Source organism: Rhinolophus sinicus, chromosome 14 (genome assembly GCF_057876585.1).
Source record: "Rhinolophus sinicus isolate RSI-liver-muscle chromosome 14, RSI-T2T, whole genome shotgun sequence".
Lineage (NCBI taxonomy): Eukaryota > Metazoa > Chordata > Mammalia > Chiroptera > Rhinolophidae > Rhinolophus > Rhinolophus sinicus.
Genome location: NC_142514.1, coordinates 184,576,913 through 184,589,524, shown reverse-complemented (window position 1 = coordinate 184,589,524; position 12,612 = coordinate 184,576,913). Strand labels below are relative to the sequence as shown.

Below are 12,612 nucleotides of genomic sequence, written 5' to 3'. Positions count from 1 at the left end.
GGCTGTCAAGATAAGATAAAAGGAAAGAACGCAGGTTCTCAGATCAGTGGACATGGTTCGGTTCAAATGCTCACTGTATGACCTTGGCAGCTTGTTGAGCCCCTGGGGACCTGTTTCCTAGTCTGTGCCGCTGGGGATAATAGTAGTTGCCTGGCGTGGCTGCGTTGGGAATTTAAATACCAGGGTAGAAAATATGAAGTATTACTACCAGGGTGCAGAGGGCCCCAGGGCTGGGCTTCCTGCCACTTTCTGGAGGAGGGTAGCTCCCCCTGGGGCAGGGCCGCTCGGAGTCTCCCTGGTCAGCTCATGACTTTCACACTTGGGGGCCCGCAGTCTTTGTCAGCCTCAGAGCTGGGGAGCTGGGATTTGCAGCCTGGAGCTCTGCCCTATGAATTCCACGCAAACCACTGCCTGAGTCACCAGTGTGGGGTCAGGGATATTAACACCCTCCCAAATCCCTTCAACCAAGGTGGGGGCTGCTGATGGACGCTTTGACAGTTGTCCTCCCCACCCTGCCCCCATCAGCTTTGCAGGGTGGCTTGGGAAGAAAAGCTCTAGGCAGATTGTCACTGCCAGCCTGTCCTAGCCGCTTCCCAGTGGCTCAGGACCCCCAGCCGTGGGCAAGCCGATTGGCAGGCAGAGAGGATGCTGTCAGGATCCTCCCCCACTCATCCCTTGCCAGCCCCAATAGACTGAGGAAGGGTCCAGGGAAGGTGCAAGTGGCCTGGGGCAGCCCTGTGTTAGAATACGGTTGGTGTCTGCAAGGCTAGAAGTTGGAAACGAAGGAGCCAGGATTAAGAGGGGAGGAAGTGTTTATGGGTTTAATTAGGTTAATGGGATTTATTTTATATTCTGATTATAAAATTAACCCATGGTCACTGCAGAAGTTTGAAAAGCTAGGAAAGGATGAAGACAACACAAGTCAGATATAATCTCGTGGCTGAGCTCTAACTGCTGTTAGCGTTTTTTGTATGTCCTTCCAGTCTTTCTTTTCTAGGCACATTCACGGAGATATTTTTAAAGTAAAATCATAGTTAGGAGTTTCTGTTTCTGGCAAAATGACAGGCTAGCTATCCAGAGAGCCCCTTTTGGTACAAAATATGTAAAAATACTGGAAGCAACATTAATTTTAAAAACATTTTTTAATGCATGGTAGAGTTGGCATCTAAGGCCAGAAATAACAAGAATGTCATCCTCATATTTTTGAAGCAATTGGCAATTTGAACACTGATTATAGCAGAAAAGTGAATACTGACGATATTCGGGGATTATTTAACATTTTAGGTGAGAATATGGATATTTTGGCTATATTTTTCAAAGAGTGCCTATCATTTGGATACTGAAGTATTTTCAGATGAAATAGTATAATGTCTGGAATTTGGTTCAAAACCATATGGAGGGCTGGTGGGCTTCGAGATGGGCTATGTGGTGAGTTTGTTGGGGTCATTATACTATTCTTCATATATTTATATATTTTTTAAATTCTCCATTTAAAAAATCAGGGAGGCTGCAGCTGGCCTTGCTCTGAGGGCGTCTCTGAGCCCAGGAAGCTCAGAGCTGGGTAGCCCTGGTGAGGCAGCATGTGAGAGACGGGAACAAAGCTCGGGGTCTGAACAAGGAGGACAGTCAGATCAGGAACCCCAAAAAAGCTGAGAACCCCCCAAAAAAGGACATATCCAGTGAGTGAACAACAAAAATAAGATCTGCCCCATGGAGGGTAGGAGGAAGGCCTCCCTATATTGGCCTTGGCACTGAGTAGTGCAGAAAAAAAATTCTCCCTGAGAATGTCTGAACACAGCCCTGCACTCCCAGGGGTTCGGAGCCAGAAGCCACGTAACACTCACAGTGGGGTCATCTAATATAGTCCCAAGCAGTAGAGCCCCAAGAGGCCCAGCAAAGCAAAGGCAAGTCTGGAGCCAGGGCACTTCAGACCGCGCTCTCAGATGTCCCACCAATAAGATCACACAGTGCACAGAGCACGTGGGAATGAGCCACCATGAGCAAGCGTAGGAGGAAAAAGCCACAGTGACCCAGAGCCCTGAAAACTGGGACCATCAAACTGTCAGTCACAAACTATGTCAAAGTATAATTCAAATATTTAAAGAAATAAGAGGATATTGAAAGTATGCTAAAGAAGTAAGAAACCATCAGATTGGCAGGTAAATTGGAGAGCAGGACTAAAGAGCAGTTCCAGAAGTAAACATTATAATTGAAATGAGACACTGAATGGATCGGTTAAACATGACAAAACCTGTGAATGTACTGGAGGTACCTGGAAGGAACTACCCAGAGTGAAGCGCAGAGAGGTGAACAGGTGAAAAGGAAATGAACTCGCACGTTCCTCGTGGGAATGGAAAAGGGTGCAGCGATTTTGGAAACAGTCTGGAAGTTCCTCAAAACGTTAAGCATAGAGCTTCCCTATGACTCAGCAAGTCCACTCTGGGGCATCTACTCAAGAGAAACGAAGGCATAAATCCACACAAAAACCTGCCTATGAATGTTCATGGCCCATCCTTCTTATTAGCCAAAAAGTGGAAACAACCCAAATGTCCATTAACAAAGAATGGATAAACAAAACGTGATATATCCACACAATGAAATATTATTCATCCATAAAAAGGAATGAAGTACCAATATATGCCACTGCAGGACTAATCTTGAAAACATTATGCTATGTGAAAGAAGCCAGGCACCAAAGACCACATATTGTATGATTCCATTCACTGGAAATGTCCGGAATGGGCAGAGCCATAGCGATGGAAAGTGGATTGGTGATTGCCAAACTCTGGGGAAGGGAGAATGGGAGTGACTGCTGTCGACCAATGGTCCTTCACACTAATTCAATGCCAACAGGAATCCCCAATTGGGGAGGCAGCAAAGGAGGTTTTATTCAGTGCAAACAGCTCAACTGTGATACAGCACAGCTGTGAGGTGGCCCTTCCCAGCTAGTTGAGCTCCACTCCAGACTTGTCCAGTGAGAGGTCTTCAGTGTGTCAGATCCAGTTGAGGAAACAAAGACTTCAGTCTTCTATGGAAAGGGAAAGGAGACTCTCTAAGCCCTCAGGGAGCTGACTTATACAGAGAGAAGTCCCTGCCCCTGGTCCCTGATTGGTCCATTCTCATGTAATTGAGGACTCCAAATCCTCACAGTTTGATTGGTCCAAAAAGTACCGTCCTAATTGGTCAGAATGGAACTGCTCTGATTGGTCAATGAAGATGCTAATGAGGATGAAGCTGCACAGCTTCTATTGAACCAGAAACATCTCAGTCCTATTAGTTAAAATACAAATCCAGCAACACAGTGCGAGTAGGCAGCGGTTCAGTGCAGGAGGCAGGCGGTTTAATGCAGGCCTCTCCCTGAAGAGAAATTTGTGTGAAAGGCACCTGTTTAGCAATGGCCGCTAGAGTTTATCAATTTGAGCCCAGTTAGCCTCCAAGAGCCCTTCTCAACAGGTACGTTCATTCTCGGGATCAACACTGCTAATGAGTATGGGGTTTCTTTCTAGGGTGATGAAAATGCTCTAATACTGTGATGACGGTTGCACAACTCTGTAAATATACTAAAAACTATTGCATTGTGCACTTTAAATGGGTGAATTGCATGGTATGCAAATTATATATATATATATATATATATATATATATATATATATATATATATACATATACATATATACACATATATATGTGTGTGGTTTTTTTAAAGATTTTATTGGGGAGGGGGAACAGGACTTTATTGGGGAACAGTGTGTATTTCCAGGATTTTTTCCAAGTCAAGTTGTTGTCCTTTCAATCTTAGTTGTGGAGGGTGCAGCTCAGCTCCAGGTCCAGTTGCTGTTGTTAGTTTCAGGGGGTACAGCCCACCATCCCTTGCGGGAGTCGAACCGGCAACCTTGTGGTTGAGAGCCCACTGGCCCATGTGGGAATCAAACCGGCAGCCTTTGGCGTTAGTAGCACGGAGCTCCAACCACCTGAGCCACCGGGCCGGCCCCTGCAAATTATATTTTAATAAAGATTTTCTTAAGGTGATTACAACACATGGAAGGTGGAGAAAAGATCTAACAAAGTCAGTGTTACAGAAAGAAAAACCCAGAGAGGGAGCAGAGGCAATATTCAACATGGTAAATGGTTGAAAGTTTTACAGAAGTGAGGAACACACCGAGTCCTCAGGCTCAGAAAGCCCAACGACTCACAAGCAGGATTGAAAAGGAAATCCACACTGAGACACGTGATGGGTGTTTCATTCGGGGTCCACCCTCTGGAGTGCCCGAGAAGCCCTTCACTGTGAGGGTTGCACGGGCGGCCCTTTGCTGAGGAGAAACCCGGAGAGGGAGCAGAGGCAATATTCAACATGGTAAATGGAGGGGAGCACCCAGAAGAGGTGAGGAGCCCTCCTCAACCACCACCGTCCCTCCAGTGCCCACCAGCTCCATTATCACAGAGCAGGCAATGAAGGGTAGGTTTGGGGCTGAAAGGCAGTAAATTAATAACTGGCAGGAGAGTGAAACAGCAGAACACCAAAAAGAAAGCTCTTAAAACCAGCCAGAGAAAAATGACAGAATGCCAATGAAGAAAATTCCAGTTAGACTGACAACGGACAGCAGAGAAAGATCATTAAGGCGCAGAAAATACTCTCAACCTAACGATCTTCAAGAATAGGGACCAATTAAAGACTTTTTCAAACAAACAAAACTAAGAGAGTTTACCAATAAACCCTCAGTGGAGAAGCTGTTCTTCCAAGGCAACGGAGGCCTGAATTGCAGGAGGGAATGGTGAGCAAAGAAAATGGTAAACATTAGGTTAAATCAAAATAAAAGACTACAAAATGATAACAATGTCTAATTTCTGTAAGAGAGGAAACAATATAAGCCTAAGAAACTAGGTAACAGCGTTCTCCCCCATTTATTCATTGTTTGTTTGTTTTTTAAGTTGCTTATCTTGCATTTTCTAGCTATTTAATCATATCAGCTTAAAAAAAAAGAGGATGATTTATCTACTTCTTTTCCAAAGTTCATACGTAGTTCATTCATTTCCTAACTGCGTTTTTCATTTGGATCTTTATATAGTTAAGCAGGTAATACATTCTCATAACTTTCATGAGATACAAAAAAAAATTGCATTTTATTTGTAATTGTTGTCTTTGTTTTTTTCACCTAACATTGTGTCCTGAGCATTTCCCCATATCTTTAATGGTTCTTTAAAAGCATCATTTTTAATAGCTGCTTAATAATTTCTCTCATGGCTATCCTACAGCTTACCTGACCATGCTAAGTAACATTTAGCTGTCTTCTCATTCCTCAGTGTTACACCTAGCACTGCAGCTCACATCCCTGCGCGCTCTTTGCTCTCTATGGCCTCGTGTGGTAGCACGGATGAGTCACCCGAGTCAGACTTTCTTTAGACTCCAGATTACATAGCTGTGGCATAGGGCTGGAGGTTGAGAGAGACTCGGGGGTCAGGGTTCAAATCAGAGCTGAGACAAAGGGTGGAGCCTGATTACACAGCTCCTGTGTGCCTACTATGTGCCAGGCACTGTTCTAGGAACTTTGCATGCCATGCGAAGATCCCTGTCATCATGGAGCTTACACGTTTCAGGTGGGGATGGGGCAAACCACAAGTAATACATGTAATGAATAAAGAAATTGTATACTATGTGAGAAGAACTATAGAAATAAAGAAAATGTAGAGCAGAGTTGGGGGATCAGGAGATGATAGGGTGGTCAGGAAAGATCTCATTGAGAAGGCAGACTACGAATGAAGACTGGAAGGAAGGGAGGATGATGGGTCAAGAGGACACCTGGAGGAAGAGCATTCCAGACAGAACAGCCAATGTGAAGTTCATGGGTTGAGAATGTGCCTGTGTCTGCTTTAAAAAATATGTTTAATTACAAGAGCATTTTCCCATCTCGTTAAATGTTATAAAACTGTTTTCTGAACTCTGCAAATAACAAGTAAGCCTGATGGCCTACACCGCCCCCATCCCCCCACCCCCAAAAATGAGGGGAAAACTCTCTTTCCCACAGTGTTTTCTCTGAGCTATGGGGCTGCATGGCAGGTCCTGGGAATGGTGGCTGGACTGAGGACTGTAGTGCAGTGTCCAAGCCAATCCCAGCACTGGTGTCAGATACCACCCCCCAAAAAAAAAAACCCAGAAGAGTTAATTCTTGACTTCTGAGTTTCAAAACAGACCCTTGAAACTCACAGAAGGGGCAATAAACGCAGAAAGTCAGGAGGGATGGTGAACTTGACCAGCCAGGAGGACGAGGCCCCGAGGAGCACAGCGTTTAGAACCAGGAGTCCACACCTGTGGTCTCGGGACCCCTTGACACTCTTAAAAGTTTTTTCAGGGTCCCAAAGAACTCTGTAAGGGTTTAATCTATTGATATGTACCATATTAGAAACTAAAACTGAGAAATCTTTAAATTGTTTATTCATTTAAAAATAGCAATGATAAACCCATTGCCTGCTAACACAACTCTACTGCCCTTTTTCTCTGGAAGTCCTGCCACTCACCCTTGGGTCTTCTGGATCTGACTTCCAGAGCTCTATCACCTTTGTATTGATTTCCATTTCCACCATGATTTTGTTCTGTGTTGTCAGTTTTCCCATCTGATTTTTCAGAAGGTTCTCAGCAGTGACCATTGTTTTTTTCACTTCCTCTTTTGAATTTTGAATTTTGGAAATGACACCTTTTTCATTTCCGAAAACTCTCTACAGCTCTTGTGCATCATCGCCTTTGGCGTACCACCATCATCACTTTCAAAGCCTCTTCCACGAGTTCTGAGACAGCAGGAGCCACCTGCTCTGGCTGGGTCTCACTCCCTCCAGGTACTCAAGCTCCGAAATGGGTTGCCATTGTCTTCTCTGTCAATGCAAATGTGCAGGTTCTGGATAGAACCGGCTTGGGGGTTCTGGGGTGGGCACTGACAGGCTGCATGGGTCCTCCACGCCCCTTCTCTGGGACCGATGCTGCTTGGAGTGTTGGCAGCCAATCACTCTCAGTGGAGTCCCTCTCTTGGACTTGCTCTTGGATAGTGAAAGTTGCCTCTCCCAAGGTTAAGGCCCCTTTTGGGGGCTGCTGCATTCAATGACTGGAAGCAATAGACACATTTTCAGGCAAACAAAAGCTGAGAGAATTCACAAACAGCAGATCTCACTAAAGGACATTTGTTCAGGCAGAAGAAAAGTGATCAGGCGTGGGAGGCTGGGGAAACAAGAAGGAATGAAAAGTAAAGAAAGCAGTAAACACATGAGTCAGTGGAAATAAACATTGTCTGACAGAGTCATTAAAAAAATATTAAACTGAAATATATGACAATGATAGCACATACATCAGGAGGGGAATAAATGGAGTTATGAGTTCAGAGAGTCTTATAGTATCTGGGAGTAGGAGCAAAAGTATGATTAAGTTTAGACATTGATAAGGTAGATTTTTAATGTTTTAATTCTGAGGGTAATCACTAAAAGAATAGAAACACAGTGCATAACTTCAGCAGAGGGGAGAAGTGTAATAATTTTTTAAAATAATCAATCCAAAAGAAATAAAGAAAAAAGAGATAAAGAAACACTGAAGTGGGACAGACAGAAAATACAAAATAGGTAGTAGTGTAAATTCAAATAAATCCATAATTCCATAATTACACAAATGTAACATAATTACTTTACATATAAATCTATAATTAAATTAGTCCAGCTAAAGACAAATATTGTCAGACTGAATTTTTTTTTTTAATTTAAGTGTGTTTTTCCAGGACCCATCAGCAACAAGTCAAGTAGTTGTTTCAATCTAGTTGTGGAGGGCGCAGCTCACACTGGCCCATGGGGGGATCGAACTGGCAACCTTGTTGTTAAGAGCACCGTGCTCTAACCAACTGAGCTAACCAACAGCCCCCAGACTGAATTTTTTAAAAATTGAGTCACATCTATCTAAAAGAGACATATCTAAAACATAAGGATAGAGAAATATTGAAAGTAAATGGGTAGCGAAAGGTATATCATACATACAAATATTAATCAAATGAAAGATGGTTTATATATTAATGTCTGACAAGATAGTCTCTAAGCCAATTTTTAAAAATAAAGATTACCTCATTAAGAAAAAAAATTCAATTCCCTAGGAAAATATAAGAATTCTAAATTGATATGCACCTAATAACATGGCCTCAAAATAACTAAGGCAAACACTGATAGAACATCAAGGTGAAATAGAAGCTCTACAATCAACAGAAGATTTTAACACTTCTCTCTCAATAACTGATAGAACAAGTAGACAAAACAATCAATGAAAATATAGGCGATTTGAACAACATAATTTACAAACAACCTGATTTGCACACATAGATCTCTGCAGAACATACATTATTTTCAAGCACGCACAGAACACGTACACAAAGTGAGCATATGCTGGTCCATCAAACAATTTCACAAATATGTGGTGATGGAAGGAGAACTGACTCTGGGTGGTGAACACACAATGGGATTTATAGATGATGTAATACAGAATTGTACACCTGAAATCTATGTAATTTTACTAACAATTGTCACCCCAATAAATTAAAAAAAAAAAAAAAAACAATTTCAAAAAATTTCACTGGGCTAAAAAATACAGAACATGTTCTTTGACCACAGTGCAATTAATCTAGAAATTGAAAACGAACAAAAAGAAACCAATTTTTTAAAAACAGTTTCTGATGAGAGTCCCTGGTCAGCTTCAAAGTCCCTCCACCCTCAAGTTTCCATCTCTTGGACCCTGGGCCCTGCTCTCTGGGTTCCTGAAATATAAACATGTCCGGCAGCACCACTGCCCTTGTCCGTGGAGGCGTTGGGCTCTGCAGCTGCGACTGAAAGAGATGCCCCTCAGATTGGCTCAGAAGTTCGCAGTGGAACCGTGACACTGGAGTGTCTGTATTTGCTGCCTGCGAGTCCTAGGGTTTGCCATCAGGCCTTTCTCTGCTCTGCCACCCTCCACCGAGCCCTGGACAAAAGGGCTCTGTGGGGTTAACCCAAGGGCTGAAACTAAGCCAACACACACTGATTGGAGCTCTAGTGTAACGCAAATGTTATAAGCATTTTCTTAATCCCTTCCCCCAGGACATCCAAGCAAGCTATCCATCTGTATTTTTTTTTTTTTTTTAAGATTTTATTGGGGAAGGGGAACAGGACTTTATTGGGGAACAGTGTGTACTTCCAGGACTTTTTTTCCAAGTCAAGTTGTTGTCCTTTCAATCTTAGTTGTGGAGGGCGCAGCTCAGCTCTAGGTCCAGTTGCCGTTGCTAGTTGCAGGGGGCACAGCCCACCATTCCATGCAGGACTCGAGGAATCGAACTGGCAGCCTTGTGGTTGAGAGCCCACTGGCCCATGTGGGAATCGAGCCGGCAGCCTTTGGAGTTAGGAGCACGGAGCTCTAACCACCTGAGCCACCGGACCGGCCCTCCATCTGTATTTTGCCTGGCAACGCAGAGCCAATCCCTCTTCCCTCACCCCCATCCCCTGATGACCACTGATTTTTGTCCGTATATTTTTGTCTTTTCATGAATGTCATCTAAATGGAATCATACTGTACATAGTCTCTTATGTCTGGTTTCTTTATCTTAGCATAATGCTTTTGAAATTCTTCAGGGTTGGTGAATGTATCAGTAATTTGTGCTTTTTCGTGGCTGAGTAGTAGTCCATTGCATAGGTGTACCACTATTTGTATATCCATTCACCCATTGATTGTCATTTGGGTGTTTCCAGCTTTTGGTGATTACAAAAAGGGTGCTATAGACATTTCCATGCAGACATTTGTGTGCGCACGTTTGCATCTCCCTTGGGTAAATACTTAGAAGTGGGACTGCTGGGTCATACAGTAAGAGTATGTTTCACTTTATAGAAGTTAAAGTGTTTTCCAAAGAGGCTGGAGTATTTTGCATTCCCACCAGCAATGCATGAGAGTTTAAGTTGCTCTGAATTGTCACAGGCACTTGGTATTTTCATCTGGGACATGGAAGGGGGACGAGGGGGTCCCCAGGGTGCTGGTTCTGCTCTGTTTCTGATCTGAGTATTGATTACACAGGGGATTCAGTTGGTGAACATTGACCAAGCTGTGAACTTACATGTACACTTTTTTGCGTGTATATTAAGCCTCAAAGTTTTTAAAACCATATCAAACGTCTTTGAATATTCCACTAAATTAACTAAAAATGTGTGAAATTTAAGACATGCTTTTTAAAAAATTGAAGTAAAAGAAAAACTCAGTGTAAATTCATACCATCCTGGTTTCGTAATCTTTAAAATTTTTTTGCCATTTATCCACAGTATATATCTGCAAAGCAAATTAATATTTCTGAACATTATAAGTGACAGGTGAGAAGGACCAATACAAGAATGCACATATATTTCTATCTTCATTAATGGTCCATTTTTTAATCCTCAAAATTCTCATAATTTTAATGCCCTTAGTTTTGTGTTAGAGCCAAAACTTTGATTAATAAATATGACGATAAAGGGTAGAGCGTGAAGGGAAGTGTTGGCTTTGTTTTTTCCCCGAGGAGTAATGGTTCAGTATTCCCTAAGTCAGTGGTCACAGAGACTTTATTAAACAAAACGATCATAATGACAGAAAGACTGTATGATGAACTGAGGCACATAGAGGGTGTAGTCTAAGCCTCTTGCCCGCTGTCACTCAGCTAAAAAGTGAAGGAGCCAGGCTTTGAAGCCCGCTGGTGTTACTGCAGAGTCCTTTCAAATATGTGCAATCTTGCATGGCCTTAAATTCAAATAACATTGTGATTCAACAAATAAGAGGACAAAGCCTTGAATTTGTTATTAGCTATTTCTGCATAGAAAGCATCTTAGATGATCGTGCCCTGAAACAAAAGCTTAAGGATTTAAGTGTATCCTTCTCTTTAATTCATCTACTGCCATCAGAAGAAGCTGGCCCGCCCTGCTTTCCTCTTCATAATACTCTTCAGAAGCAGCTCTGTAGTTCCCAAAGCTGTGCTCAACGGACACTAGGTTCCCGGTGATCCCGATCCAAAGACATTGTAGTACTAGATTCCCGAGAAAGAATGCTTCCCTGTGTTCTAGACCATCTAGGTAAGATACTTCCATTGTTGTCTGAAACTCATTTTCTAGCAACATCCTAGACTGGGGTCGGGGAGAGGGGCAGGGATTGGCAAACACGGACGACCCTGTAAATACTCTGTCAAGGACTAGGCAGTAAATATTTCAGGCTTTGTAAGCCATACAGTCTGTGCTGCAGCTACTCAACTCCGCCCTTGTAGTGCAAAAGCAGCCAGACAATACATAATAACTGTATTCCAACAAAACTTTATTGACCAAAGCAGACAAAGAGCCAGCAGACCGCTGCTCTAGACGGAGCAACTGGAGAAGGAGGGCTGTGCCTGGTGTTTGTAACCTCAGCCCTAGGAGTAAAAATTGTCCCAATTTTGCCAAGAAGGAAGTGAAAACACAGAAAGTCACATACATCGGTTTTGGAAGAAGGCAAACATAAAACGACAACTGGATGTTTGGGTGTATTTTCACTTGTGAACACAGATACTGCCCTTCTCATGTGAGACCTGAGCTAGTTGGGAAAATTAAAGCAAACACAAAGCAAAAGGATCGTTGCCACAAACCCTACCAACTGGCCTAGGCCTCAGCAAACTCATCTTTGCTGGGTAAGTTTTACACAACTTGAAACCATGAGGTTGAATGGGGTAGTGATTGCTTTTCTAACTTGCTTTTCAGGTGTTCCCAGAGCTCAGAGCTGGTGAGTTCATCCTGTCTTTGCAACCCTCAGTTTTCTGTGTCTGGTTTAGTCTCTTAGTCCAGGACCCCTAGACAGCTTATAAAACTGTCTGAAAATAAAATCTTTCGGTTTACTCCCATGTGTGCAGGAATAAGGGGTTCTACGGAAAGTAACCTCACAAGGTCATCTGATCATCAATTTCTAACTGGGCAGTTCATAGTCACGCCCCAGAAGTTATATGCTTTAAGCATGTAACTTAACCAAGTTATGTTTGGCTTAAGCAAGCCCTGTCCATTGTTTCGGTGCATCTACTGCGTTTCCCCGAAAATAAGACCTAGCCAGACCATCAGCTCTAATGCGTCTTTTGGAGAAAAAATTAACATGTGACCCGGTCTTTATTTTAATATAAGACCGGGTCTTATACAATATAATACAATACAATATAATATAATACTGGGTCTTATATAAGACAGCATCTAATATAATATAATTAATATAATACCGGGGTCTTATATTAATTTTTGCTCCAAAAGACGCATTAGAGCTGATGGTCTAGCTAGGTCTTATTTCCGGGGAAACAGTAGGTTAACACACCTTTGAAATAAGCATAACCCTACACTGCACTTTGCCCTATTGATTGCTCTCCCACGTCTTACAATTATAAAACATTTTGTCTCAGTTTCTGCATCTATAAAATGGAGGTGAGGCACCTCACAGTAATTAAACCACCAAAGCTGCAGGTAAATCACCAGGCACAGGGCTTGGCAAACTGTAAGCTGCCACCACTGCTATCACTTACTATTAGGAACCCCCCCCACGCCCCCCGGCCCCGCCCCCCGCTAGCGCACGCCCCCAGGGGCTGGATCAAGTCTGAGGAAGGA

General features: G+C 42.9%; 1 long non-coding RNA gene across 1 annotated transcript; it reads right to left on the bottom strand.

Annotated features, from left to right (window-relative positions):
- Window positions 1-3,690: 3,690 nt before the first annotated feature.
- On the bottom strand, window positions 3,691-12,568 carry LOC141572296 (uncharacterized). Its single transcript, XR_012497659.2, has 2 exons — window positions 6,514-12,568; window positions 3,691-3,991 (listed from the first exon to the last, which is right to left on the bottom strand). It is a non-coding gene; the product is annotated as an uncharacterized LOC141572296 (long non-coding RNA).
- Window positions 12,569-12,612: the final 44 nt, after the last annotated feature.